A 12087-nucleotide genomic window follows, 5' to 3' on the forward strand; every position below is an offset into this window, starting at 1 on the left:
CACCCGCGGAGCCTCGCGACACGTTCAACAGCCGGCTGCGAGATCTCATATTTCTTCGCGGATGATATAAGGGCCATCGCGTCGCGGCCTCTTCTTGTAAACCACGCTGCATCTGCCTTGGCGCGCGAACCGTCCTCCACATAGACGGCGCCACCGCGCCGCAACGCGGAACGCTCGGTCAGACGGATTACGACTTTATAGCCAAGCGGATCCTTTGTCTTAACGGATTGTCGCGGCTGTAGAGGCCCCTTTGTTGTCCAATTTACGGTTCTTAGGATTTTAGTACGCGGCTATACAGGCCTACGCATTCTTGCCTCGCGTTGCAGTCGTGGAAGGGAATCATTTTTATCGCACACTCTGGGAAATCTTCTTTGTTTTCGAGTGAAAGAAGTTTGAGAAGGTGGGAACAGCGTGTAGCAGTCGAGGGTAGATGTTTTATAGGGTAGGGCTGGTGTTAATAGTATTTTTCAGGCTACGTTCTCTCTATTTTGACCGATTAAAGGCTTCCTCGTTTCAGTGAATACCAATATACCAATTGGTATATTTTGATTTGGAATTAAGTTGTCACAGCAACGGCATGAAAATTGAGAAGTGTTGGAAAATTTGTAAGCTAGGCGAATGCTAATAACGTGGTAGCAATACGAGAAACGAAGCTACACGTGCTTCGTACAAATTTGTCTGTTCGACAAGTAGAACAGTGTCGCGCTATTGTCAATCGATAGTCCTGAATCCGCCATTCCTACCTGAATAATGCCATCGTCGAAGGAAGAAGACAGAAGGCGATGCTGGCACGACGTACCAACGATTTCGTACACGGTGCGGCGTATAAATCTAACTAACAAAGTAGACAATTGCGCGTTTTTGCGGGGTGGAAAGAGTCGTGCTCGTAGCGCAGCTTTCTCCGAACGACGCGCGACAAGCGGCGGGCTGATTTATGCGTCACGAACCGGCGAACCTTGAATCTTCGTGGGAAGTTTTCAAGCATAAATCCGACCTGTAAATAACGCCGTGGGCGATCGAAGCGAGCGGGAGAGCGCGAAACGATCGTAAAAATCACACGGAACACCGTGTAAACCACCCCATCGTCCGTTTCCACCTGACGCGCGATATAAAGCCAAGCGAAATTAGTTTATAATGAATTTGCAAAGCCGATAATTGCCGGTCGCTTAACCGCCGGTTGGCCCACCGATACCCATCGATTCTCCTAATTATGCCAGCTTGATGCTCGTGTTAACCGCTAATATCCTTATACGCGTTCTTCTCGTTTTATTGGGCGAATTTGAAAATTAATAAATTACGGAACCGGTGTATGGAAATTGGAAATTTGATATTCGATTCACGCGTGTATGTAGATTAACGTTGTTAAAGGCAGTTGTCGGTTTAATCGTCGGGTAGATACTCCTTTTTAAATTGAATATTAAAACGATATATATCGCGGTATGTAGGACGATTACGTATTATGATTGTTCAAAATAAAGTGGAAGTAACGGTATTAATAATACTTCATCCCTGACGATTATTAATGAAGAGATACGTTTGTTTGAAGAAGAGACGATGTAATATATCGTTTCGCGCTGTACACTTGGAACTCCGCCTACTCGAAAGTGCCAATTAAATCCACCGTGGAACGTCAGAGTAAACGTTAAATGAATCTTACTAAATCATGCAAAACTGCCCGACCGTTCTAAAATAATCGTCGTCGTAATCTTTCATGATTTCGTCAAACGGATAATAACGTAATTTCGCACGTTTCAAATACTCTATAAAACGACGATATTAGATTTTTAATCAAACCGTATTATTTGCGTACGTTAATTTTTCGCTGGTGAAGGGGAGGGAAGATAATTTGGGATGACCAAGGTCAGAAAAAAAGAACAAAGAAACGAAAATAAAAGGTGTAAATGTACAACATAATAGTCTCCTTTTTAATATAATGAATTCATAATGGTAATAGACAATAATAATAATATAATAATATAATAATATGATGTTACCAATAATAATAATAAAATTAATATAATAATAATAATAATAATAATAATAATAATAATAATAATAATAGATATATTCTGTCTATATTCACATTCAGAACTATGTACAGTTTAATTAATTTACAATTGAATTCGTAAGAACAACCAAATAGAACCTATTAATTGTAATATATATATATATATTTATATATTTATATTTATATATATATCTCTATATACTTAATACCTGTATATATATATTCACACAGATATTCTTTCATTTCCTCGTTTTTTTCCGTGTCGAGGGATCACTCTGTGATCGTGTACAAGAAACACGTAAAATTCTTTGTCTCATTCTTTCCCTAATCTTATGATTCTTCTTTTATTTTTTATTTTTTATTTTCTTTTTTCTTTTTTTTACTTTTCGCCTGTACTCACAGATGATACAAGCGACACGCTTGACCCTCGATGTCATCACCTAGCTACACGCTGCGATGATTATTTACAAAACCATGATCAAGTCTCTATTAATTACCCTATTACGATATACGTGTCAACGAATGCACGAGCACCGACCATCTTCGTCGAAGTACACTAGCACCGTAGTGTTCCTCCTTCATTCGTTTTTTCTTCTTTCCTTTAATCAAGTACATTATATATTTCACTCTTCCTTTCATTCTCCAACCGTTTCTCTCTCGCTTGCAACTCTTTTTTTTTTTCTCTCGTTAATTCTCTTCAACCTCGCCCATTATCACAGATATAAATAAATGTATTCTTTACAAAACAATGTACAATTTCTCCCATCGACCTGCTTCTCAGCTTCTGACACTCTCCAAAATTTCTTTTCCTCTCTCTCTTCCTCGCACGACGCAAAACTTCGACGATAACACGCACGCACACTCGCTTACACATGCCAAAGTACAAAATGATAGTCGATTTCTATAATTAATTTTCTTTTTGTCTTTAATCCGTTCATTTCGCTGTATCCATACGCACACCCACCCACACACACACACCCACTCACACATACATACCTACACACACACCCACACACCCACACACACACAGTCTCTCTCTCTTTCCCTCCCTCCCTCTCTCTCTCTCTCTCTCTCTCTCTCTCTCTCTCTCTCTGTGTCTCACGCTCATTCACGAATCGGTCCTCTTTGCTCGTTCTCCAGCACAGTAGGAGAAACATTTGCGAATCGACGCGTAATGCCTAGATTCCAGCACTGTCGATGATCAGACTTTTCGAAAGGAGGGTTGATTTATGCGATATACATATAATATAAAAAAATACCAACAATCTCGAGCACCGCGCATCTCGCTCTCCACCCGTTTGTTATAGATCAATTTCGCTTCTATTGCTCGTCCCGGTTCGACGCGACTCGAACGAAGTCGAGCGAAATCATCGTGGCGATACTTTGTTCGCGCCAGATCACGAAGATCTACGAAATTAAGGGGGCCGATGAATAAATGGATCGCGATCGATCTTGCTACACATATGAACACACACGCGCCAACTTCCGCATCGAGCGAGAAACTTCCACTTTGGCTGGGATCGCGAGAACACGATCACGAGACATTTAAGCGATCAACGAGCACACGATCTAAAGCAACATATTGCACAGAGAGACGGTTGAAAGTAACGAGAACGAAATACGATGCTAATTAAAAGTAGACACGGTATCGCATCGTCGAATTCTCGTGGTGCGCGCGCCGCGGCCGCAGGAAACCGGAAGTCCTTCATGGATCACGAGTGCACAGTGCCCGCGCGGAAAAAGGACGAATTTTTACTCTTAATTAGTTTACCGCTGCTGTTACCGTTCTTTCCTCTTTAAATCTCACCGTAATATCCATCCTTCGTGGATAGCGTCCATCGACGACGATATCACGCGGATACTACACACGCGGCCGCGTTCTCCACTTTTAAAGTTACTTCCGCTATCCGTCGATTTTTCAACCGCGCCAACATGTATACCGACATACGGTGGATTCGACTACACCTCGACGAATTTTTCAATGATCCAGATTTAAGGCAAATCTGTGCTCCACTATCAGCGTTCTGTCCATGTGAACGGCGCGGCGGCGTATTCGTGTACACGAGAATATTCCATCGGGAGTTTAATTAAAGAGTTACTGGTAGATTAAGGATAGAGTAGCGCCTGTACGATCCGGCTTCGTCTTCTCCTTTCGCCTCTTCTTTGCGGACATCCTCGACGGACGAGGCTGCCATTACGCGAGTCATGTTATGTCGAAGGTACGGAGAACCGACTTTATGCAGGGGTTGCTCGTTTTTCGATCGTTCGTGATTCCAACGACTTCTCATTGGTCTAATGTTGAAAAATCTCAACGAGTTCAACTATGAATGGACCGATCTATGATCGCAACAGGACTTCCCCAAGCGAGTTTTCGCGTGAACTATATGGGTTAACCTGAAATGGCTGCTACTTTGCACGTTGCCCGTGTGGTTTGCGGGTTCTTTTGACTCCTGGAATCGACAAGATCCGCTGATGAACAGATGCAGATGAACGAGGAACGAGAAATATCCTGAACCGATCAGCTTGTTCCTCCATCCGCGATTTATATACAAAACAAACGATATTCGACGCGTTACCGGTTTATTTAAGTTTTAAACGAATCTCGCGTACGAGTGTACGACGACCTCTTTATTTACAGAATCGGAGACCAGTTAAACACGCGGAACGATCGACGATGAACAATTGGTTGACTAAGGAATCGTCGAACGCGTGAAACGAGGTAACTTGGACGATGTTTCGCGCATCGAACTCTTTTCGACTGCTGCTCGACGAAGGACGAATACCATCCTGTTTCGTCCAAAGAGATAGCGTTTCTCGCCAAACTTCCATCAAATGTCACACACGTGCGATTCAGTGCGCGTCTTCCCTTCGCGACTATCTGTTCTCTCGCGATGACATCTTCTTGCTTTACGTACTAGTGCGTAAGCAGGCACTTTGACGTAATTCTCGTAATTTCTAAATCTTCTCTAAGTCGAAACGATTGGCTCGTGCACGCGCGCCACAGCCAAGTCCATTCGTTTTTCGCAGTCGCACTTTGCACGCCACAAGCACGATGTATGTATCTCAAGGACGAACCTCCGTGCTTCATTTCTTCCTTTCAAAAGATATCTCTTTTATCGCTTTTTTTGTATCCAGCGGCTTTTCGCTCCCTCTGCTTCTTCTCCCGCGTGTTTCTTTGTCTATTTCTTTCTAGTTCCACCACCTTTCCGCTTGGAAATCACGCTGGTAAATCCCAGAACCTCTCAGCGACGCGTACTTACAGTCCAGTGTCGCGGGCCCTTGCGTTCTTCCTTTAATCCTGCAACAGAGAGACGAGGATGGTCTTAGGTGCAAGTCGCCGTGTTCTTTCGTTTTGGGTGTTCGCTTGGGGTGTTATCGATTAGGATTTTTTCACAGGGTTAGAAATATCGAGAACTGTTGAAATAAATTTTGTAGCATGTATCTGTGATCGTACAATGACAAATGACCGATTGAGATTGAGTGACGCGTGTAATCATGTACGACGAGTGATATATTTATTTCCCATCTTTTTGTAGACTTGCCGGCGATAAGAAACAAACGGCTTTCAACGTAAGAAAGGATACTATGCCGAAGAATGAATATTTGAAAATTTTCATTATTTCGAACTCGTTCTAATAAAACCTCTTCCGCACGATACTTTATAAACCTATTATTTATATCGAAAAACGTGTTCACAGGTCCAGATAATTTGCGAAATAGTTATCAGGATTCACGAGAACTCAACGAATACCACCTAAGCACGGTAAAATTCGCCTTAGCTAAAAGGAAACACCGCCAGAGTTGGACGGCGATTGGTTGTCTATTCGCGATCAGGGGTCAGCCTCTAAAATCGTTCTTGGATCTCAACGAGTAGGCGAGCTCGATAACGACGATAATCGCGACTCTCGCAATTAGACGGTCGTGTACGACTACACAGGTTAACCAGTCTGTGGTTGCCACCGGTATAAGATTTACGAAAATATCGTTTGCATGTTCGTAACCGGACTATTACGGCAGAGGTTATACCGCCATCGAGTTGCGTCCGCTCTGTGCGGTTATTATTACGCCGTAATCCTGCGTCTACGAATTCTGTCATGAATTTTCCATCGGTATAGCTAGCGATTGTGTGGCTTCTGCCGTTCGTATCATTCGACAGAAAAATTAGAATTTTAGGTAACAAGTCGCCCCCTCCCCCTCATAATCTCTGTGGAAATATACAGCTTGACGCAATATAAATTAAACTTTACAATTAACCGTTGCATATAATTTATGATAATATTAATAAATCGAACTTTGAGACGTTCGTTGTTGTATTTAATTCGAAGAATGGACGTAACTTCACCCCTTCACGTTCGGTTGTAAGGCGAAGTCCGTAGGTTTTCGCAACCGCGGCCAGATGAGCTGGATGTAAACTGCTTGTAAGATCATAGTTAACTATTAGCGAGCTGCAATACACGTCGGCGTTGCGGTAGATCGGAGCAATGTACGTCGTGGCTGGCTATCGATACGCGATTACCATGCGTCTCACCTGGTAGACAAGCGATGCTCTCGCACACAACGATCGCCAAGACCGATATCGAGCCGCTTCTCTACCTTCTTCCCGTTTCGCGACACGCTGCTGCAAATGGAACGTCGCTAACGTGGCTCGTCACACGGCGTACCGGTTCCGTGTGTGGCGCTTCTGCCTGCTGTTATCGTCGCAGTCTGATTAACGGGATTATCACCGAGAGTATCTGACCTCCAGCGTCAAAGGCGTTTCATCGCGACGGCCAAATGGCATCTACGTTCAAAAATATCTGGACATCGAGACGTTTATGCGGGGAAAAGTGGCATATTTAGTGGTAAAGAAATGGTTGTTCGCGAGAGCTAAACATAGATTCCATTTATTGAGTTTAATGGCGATATGGAGAAGGTAAATCGTTTTTTAATTCATAGACGGCAAGTGTTTTATGCTGTAACTATCTGTCTTCTTTTTGTTGTTACAAGCGTTACGACGAACATGTATGTGCTTTTAACAAGATTAACGTTGACTTTTATTAAGATCGAAATTTGATTAGGGATAATTTGATCGGATATCTGTTTTATTTTTATCGTATCAATTTTTATTACAATTATCTATTTGCGTCTAGATTCGAGATTGGTCGTATCGGCGTTAATAGATGTTCGTGATGTTGTTCCGTGTACTTGATAATCGATTTACGAAGATAGATTCGAAAATAACCTCCTTCTAAATCTTCGATGATCAAAAGTCGTATAGAAAATTAATTAAACGAAGACGTAGAAAACGCTATATAAAACGTAGTAATTCAAGTCCTATGTCTTCCTCCGTCGTTACGTAAGAATTCCTCGAACGAACGTCTATCCTCTACCCCGTTTCGACGAATTTGCATACGTAACGACAGCTCCCAAGTACATTCCGATCGTGGTTCCACGCTCGAATACCGAAAATCGCTGGCATTCGATTATCAGGCGAAATCACAGCCGCGCTATTCCAGACGTTTCGGCATCCAAGAATCACCTCGTTCGATCTGTCAACGACCCGACTCTCGGAAGATTCGCGAAACCTTCGCAATTATATCGCCTTGACTGTTTGATCTATATCTATAGTTCGCATCTCTCTGTCAAACGTTGATGCGATAGAGGATCGCCGCAGGAGTCTCGCGAACGATTGGAAAAAATGTCTCATTTACCTGCGATGGTGTATGGCACAGGTCAACCCGTTAACCGTGTCGTTCTTTAATTAGAGACTTTTATAATCAGAAAATTAACGACGATGCGGCTTTCTTCTTGCGATTTTTTCCCATCAATTTGTATTATCGGATTCTGTTTTTTAACATCGTGGCTACGACAGAGAATTCCAATGATTCGCTTAATATATCTTGCCATCGTTTCGAAATGAATTAAACTGGTTATTTAACGGAATAAACATCTCTTATATGGTCTTTTTGCAATAGACTTTGATCGTTCAACGAAAATGAGAGCAATAGACGATAATGGCAACAAACATCGGAGGAATATATGGATGTACCACTGTACACATTCTACGCTAGAAGGATGCGAAAATAAGCTTCGCGATGGAAATGAGGGGAACGTGAATGCGGTGGAAAAACGTCTGGAATATATCAGGGCCGTTAACGGAGCGTTACGTATGCCAACGTCGCTACGGATCGACGTTTTACACAGCATGGGACTATCGATACGCGATTACAGTGTCTCACCTAGCGAACAACTTCGTGTACGTGCGCTGCCGCGATCACCGTGGCCGATAGAGGCCTCCGCCTCCAAGCGTGGAGAATCTCTGCACGCTCCGGATGGAATGCCGTCGCTTCTCGGTTATGGATACTTGAAACGGGGGCGATATACGCCACAGCATTTTTTCCATCGACGCGAAAAACTTTACTACCATTTCTGTGGACTTTCGAATTCCTTCAACTTTACGCGAAACTTCAACTAAATTAATCCTTCGCCTTGCAATATCTAGTTACGCTCGTCACGCGAATTACCATTTTCTTTAATAGAATTTCACATTCCACGGATCGCTATAAATTAATATTAACTATTATATAACGCTTCAACGTTTTACATTTGATACGGTGTATCGTTAGATAATGAACAGTTGGCGCGCAAGTACATACTTAACGAGTAATTAAACGAGCAGTTAAACGAGTAGCTAACGCTTATGATCGATTAGACGTAGCTACTGAAAAGATCATAAAGCAAGAGGCTAATAATTCGTTTAGTTGCGTCTACCCATCGATGTTAAGTTAAAGGAGACCACAAAATTACAAAGTAGACAGGTAGCATGGTAGAGGTATCGCATCTCAACGACCTCGAGCAACCCGAGCAATCCGATCTGATTCGCAACAACACGATGCAGAAAACGAGAAGTACGATTGCACGACGGATCGTCGAAGCGTTTCCTCGATTAAAACAATTAGTGGAACCTGCTATACGTACGTATGGCGTCGCGGAAATTTTTCACGATCGATTAAACGAGACGCTGTGTAGCCATTTGTTGAACGTTTCAAAGGTGTGACAGTGGCCGATGGCGTCCGACAAATATTTCAAAGCGCCACGGGCTATCTGTCGCACCGGCCGTGTCTCTCTTTATTCCGTTGCTCGTTCTCCGGTTCATCGCTGAGCGCGTAAACCGAAATGACGCGAAACCGGATGACAAATGCCGCGCGATTACGCGACAAGTCGTTCGAGGAGATCCGACCACGTTTAAACGCGCTTTCTCGCGTGTATCCAACCTTCGTAGGACTTTTTACACGGAACTCTCTCGGCCATCCGTCCATCACGGCGACTCGTTGTGTGGTTCTCTTGGAAATTCGCTCGGCAACGCGTGGAAGGCCGCCCAGGAACGACGAAGCAAGTAATTGCGGGGTGATTAGTGCGAGGTCTGTTAGACTACGTATTTGTCTCTTTCTGAGATTATTACTCCGCGCTATCTGTCGGATACGAGTCCAGTATTCGTGTACTTTGAAGCGTGGAAGAGAGTTAGTTCAGTTTGATGGCAGGCATAGTTAGGTATATGGAACGAACTATTTATCAACACGTAGCTTCTCTAACATTTTTCTGAAGTAGTATATCTATTATTCGCAATACGATTGAAATTAATGTAAGTAATACGTCGTAACGTTCCTATCAATCTACAAGCGTCGCTCTTGTACAAGGCTACGCCTTTCTTCCATATATTTACTTCTATATATTCAAAACCAACCTTTTCCCCTCTCGCACTTCTTGTTTCACTTTGTTCGTTCAATAAAGACACGCGCTGCCACGTTGTTCCTTCGCTCAAAGGGACCCAGCGGTGCATGTATTTTTCATCTATATGAAATTCATCGGACACGATGTAGAGTCTGCAAGTTTGGTTCGTTTATTCAAACGACAGAGTGTCCAGGATCGAGTCGGGGAATATTCATGAACACCGGTTTGCCGGTGAATCGACGCGACAAGGAGCTTACGTACGCGTGCACCTCGGCGATGCTCCGTGTGGAAGAAGCGCCATGAAAATCCGGCTTTCACGCGAGCTCGCCTTTCTAAAAGCGGAATCTCACCTGAACGAAATCGATACCCAAGCCTCCAAAACGGAACAGTCATTTCTGCTATCGGCTTCTCGTAATTGCCAAGCTTTTAATACGACTCCCCCACTTCCAGTACCTTCCAGCGCAAGAAACCTGTTTATCCGTTCTCCATTATCTTCGACACGAAAAACGACATTACGAAACGCGGTTCGCGGTTAACCTCTCTACCCGGCCGAACCTCACAGACGTATTCTCCATTTTTTCGACACCCGAACTTCACACTGTCAACGAGCGAATTAAAGTCGTTTAATCTGTCGGGGATTTTTCTTCGTCGGAGGTAGGTTGCGCGACGCAAACGTTGCACAATCTATCTACCGAGCAGCTGGATTTAGAGAAAGCCATGCTAACGAGATGAATCCGCTATCGACCTGAGAATCTCTCCACATTGAGAACGAAACTCTCGGTTTGATACTATTGCGCTAATTAATGGGATAGATTTTTCGGTTGACACGAAGTATACGAAATATTGCTGGATATTATGCGTTTCTATTTCGTCGAAACTGGAAGATGGAAATTACGTCGAAAACCTAATTTCGAGTAACTACCTTGATGTGCAGCGTAAACATGTACATATTTTCTCTTTCTATCGCGTTTAGTGCTAAGAATTGGATCAATTAAGCAAGTATACCTGTACGAATGAAAAACAGGACAGAGTAGCGCGACTGACCGTATCGATTTATGGAATTGTACAGCAACAAATATCCTTCGACACCTACGATGTCCATCGTTTTAATACGAGAAGATTCACGAACAAAGAGCGTGACACGCATCGTTTGCGAATTTTGTCCATTTTCGCGTCAGGGCATCCTCTTTCATTCCCGATAGCGGAGCAAGATCTCGGGATAAGCCGGATTAAGATCTCACAGAGAGACACGGAGAGAACGTTCCTCTCGGGCTGGCGCGGAGGCTCCGTGACGGTAATTTACGCGTAATCGCGACGATGATCTCCAGCCTCCGAGACAACATCCAACGCGACGTCGTAATTTCACGCGAACGGAGAAGGTCACGGCGAGCATCTCGTGAAATCGACACGTGCGCCAACCACGAAGACGAGAAACCGACAAGAAATCAGATGAGAGCGATCCGCTGACACGATAACGGCTGAATTTCGAACGGACGTCGCGCTTTAACATAATCAACGCTTTGGAAAGGAGGAAAGGAGGGCTGAATTCGATGGAAAAGCAGGATTAATTACAGCGTCACCGCGTTATCTGTCGTACGAGTCGGTGTTGTTTGCATGCCGCGACGGGAACGAGCGTGAAATTACGATGATTATAAAATTGATCCTCGTACGATCGCGCATTAGACCCGTCGAAATTACCGGACGCGACCACGACGTGTTTTCCGCGAGATCGTGCCGACGTACCGTTGATAATACGTTCTGGGTCTAGGATCTGAGCGGACACAACGTTGTTGCTCCATGTTTAATTGTATAATTACAACACTCGACTGTGCCGAACGACTGTATTAACGACCGGTGGCAGGCCCATTTTCCGGGCAGATCGTACGCGATTAATTGGCGGCAGAGCGAGGTAATTAGAAATTATACCGATAAGCTACGAGGAAAAACAGCGCAGCTAGTTTTCTTCGACGGAATCTCGACCACGGGCTGTTCCATCACGGGTAACGTGTCCTTTTAGGAGAGCGGAAAACAACGAACTCTCCATCTTGATACTCGAAGGATGTTCGACGTGAAACGTTCGACGAGTTCGTTCGATCAAACGCGTTTACTTAGCAATAACTCGTTCCCCGTGGCGAGCACGAATTTGCAAATGTCCAGAACGATTCTGGTGGAAGAGGAACGACCAGGTTGGGGAGGTTTTAGCAGGTTCTCCGGTTACTCAGGTAGCAAGCTGGACCCGAGGACCGAGGTCGAGACGTAAATCCGGGCTACCGTTTCGACCCTGAGGATCTCACGATCTACGTTGCGGTGTAATAAAGCCGAGAGCCGCGATCGCGCGTCCATCGGCGGATCCAGGGTAAAAATGGGGG

The 12087-nt window shown here is 44.1% G+C and overlaps 1 protein-coding gene across 1 annotated transcript in view; it reads right to left on the reverse strand.

Annotated features, from left to right (window-relative positions):
• Positions 1-2267: 2267 nt before the first annotated feature.
• LOC100743820 (homeobox protein caupolican-like) overlaps positions 2268-12087 on the reverse strand; it is an 80305-nt gene continuing 70485 nt past the window's right edge. The window contains exon 9 of the mRNA XM_033319194.1: positions 2268-5306. The gene's annotated coding sequence lies outside the window, so the exon portion shown is untranslated. The remainder of the gene's footprint in view (positions 5307-12087) is intronic.

Source organism: Bombus impatiens, unplaced genomic scaffold (genome assembly GCF_000188095.3).
Source record: "Bombus impatiens unplaced genomic scaffold, BIMP_2.2 scf_0136, whole genome shotgun sequence".
NCBI classification, from domain to species: Eukaryota; Metazoa; Arthropoda; class Insecta; order Hymenoptera; family Apidae; genus Bombus; species Bombus impatiens.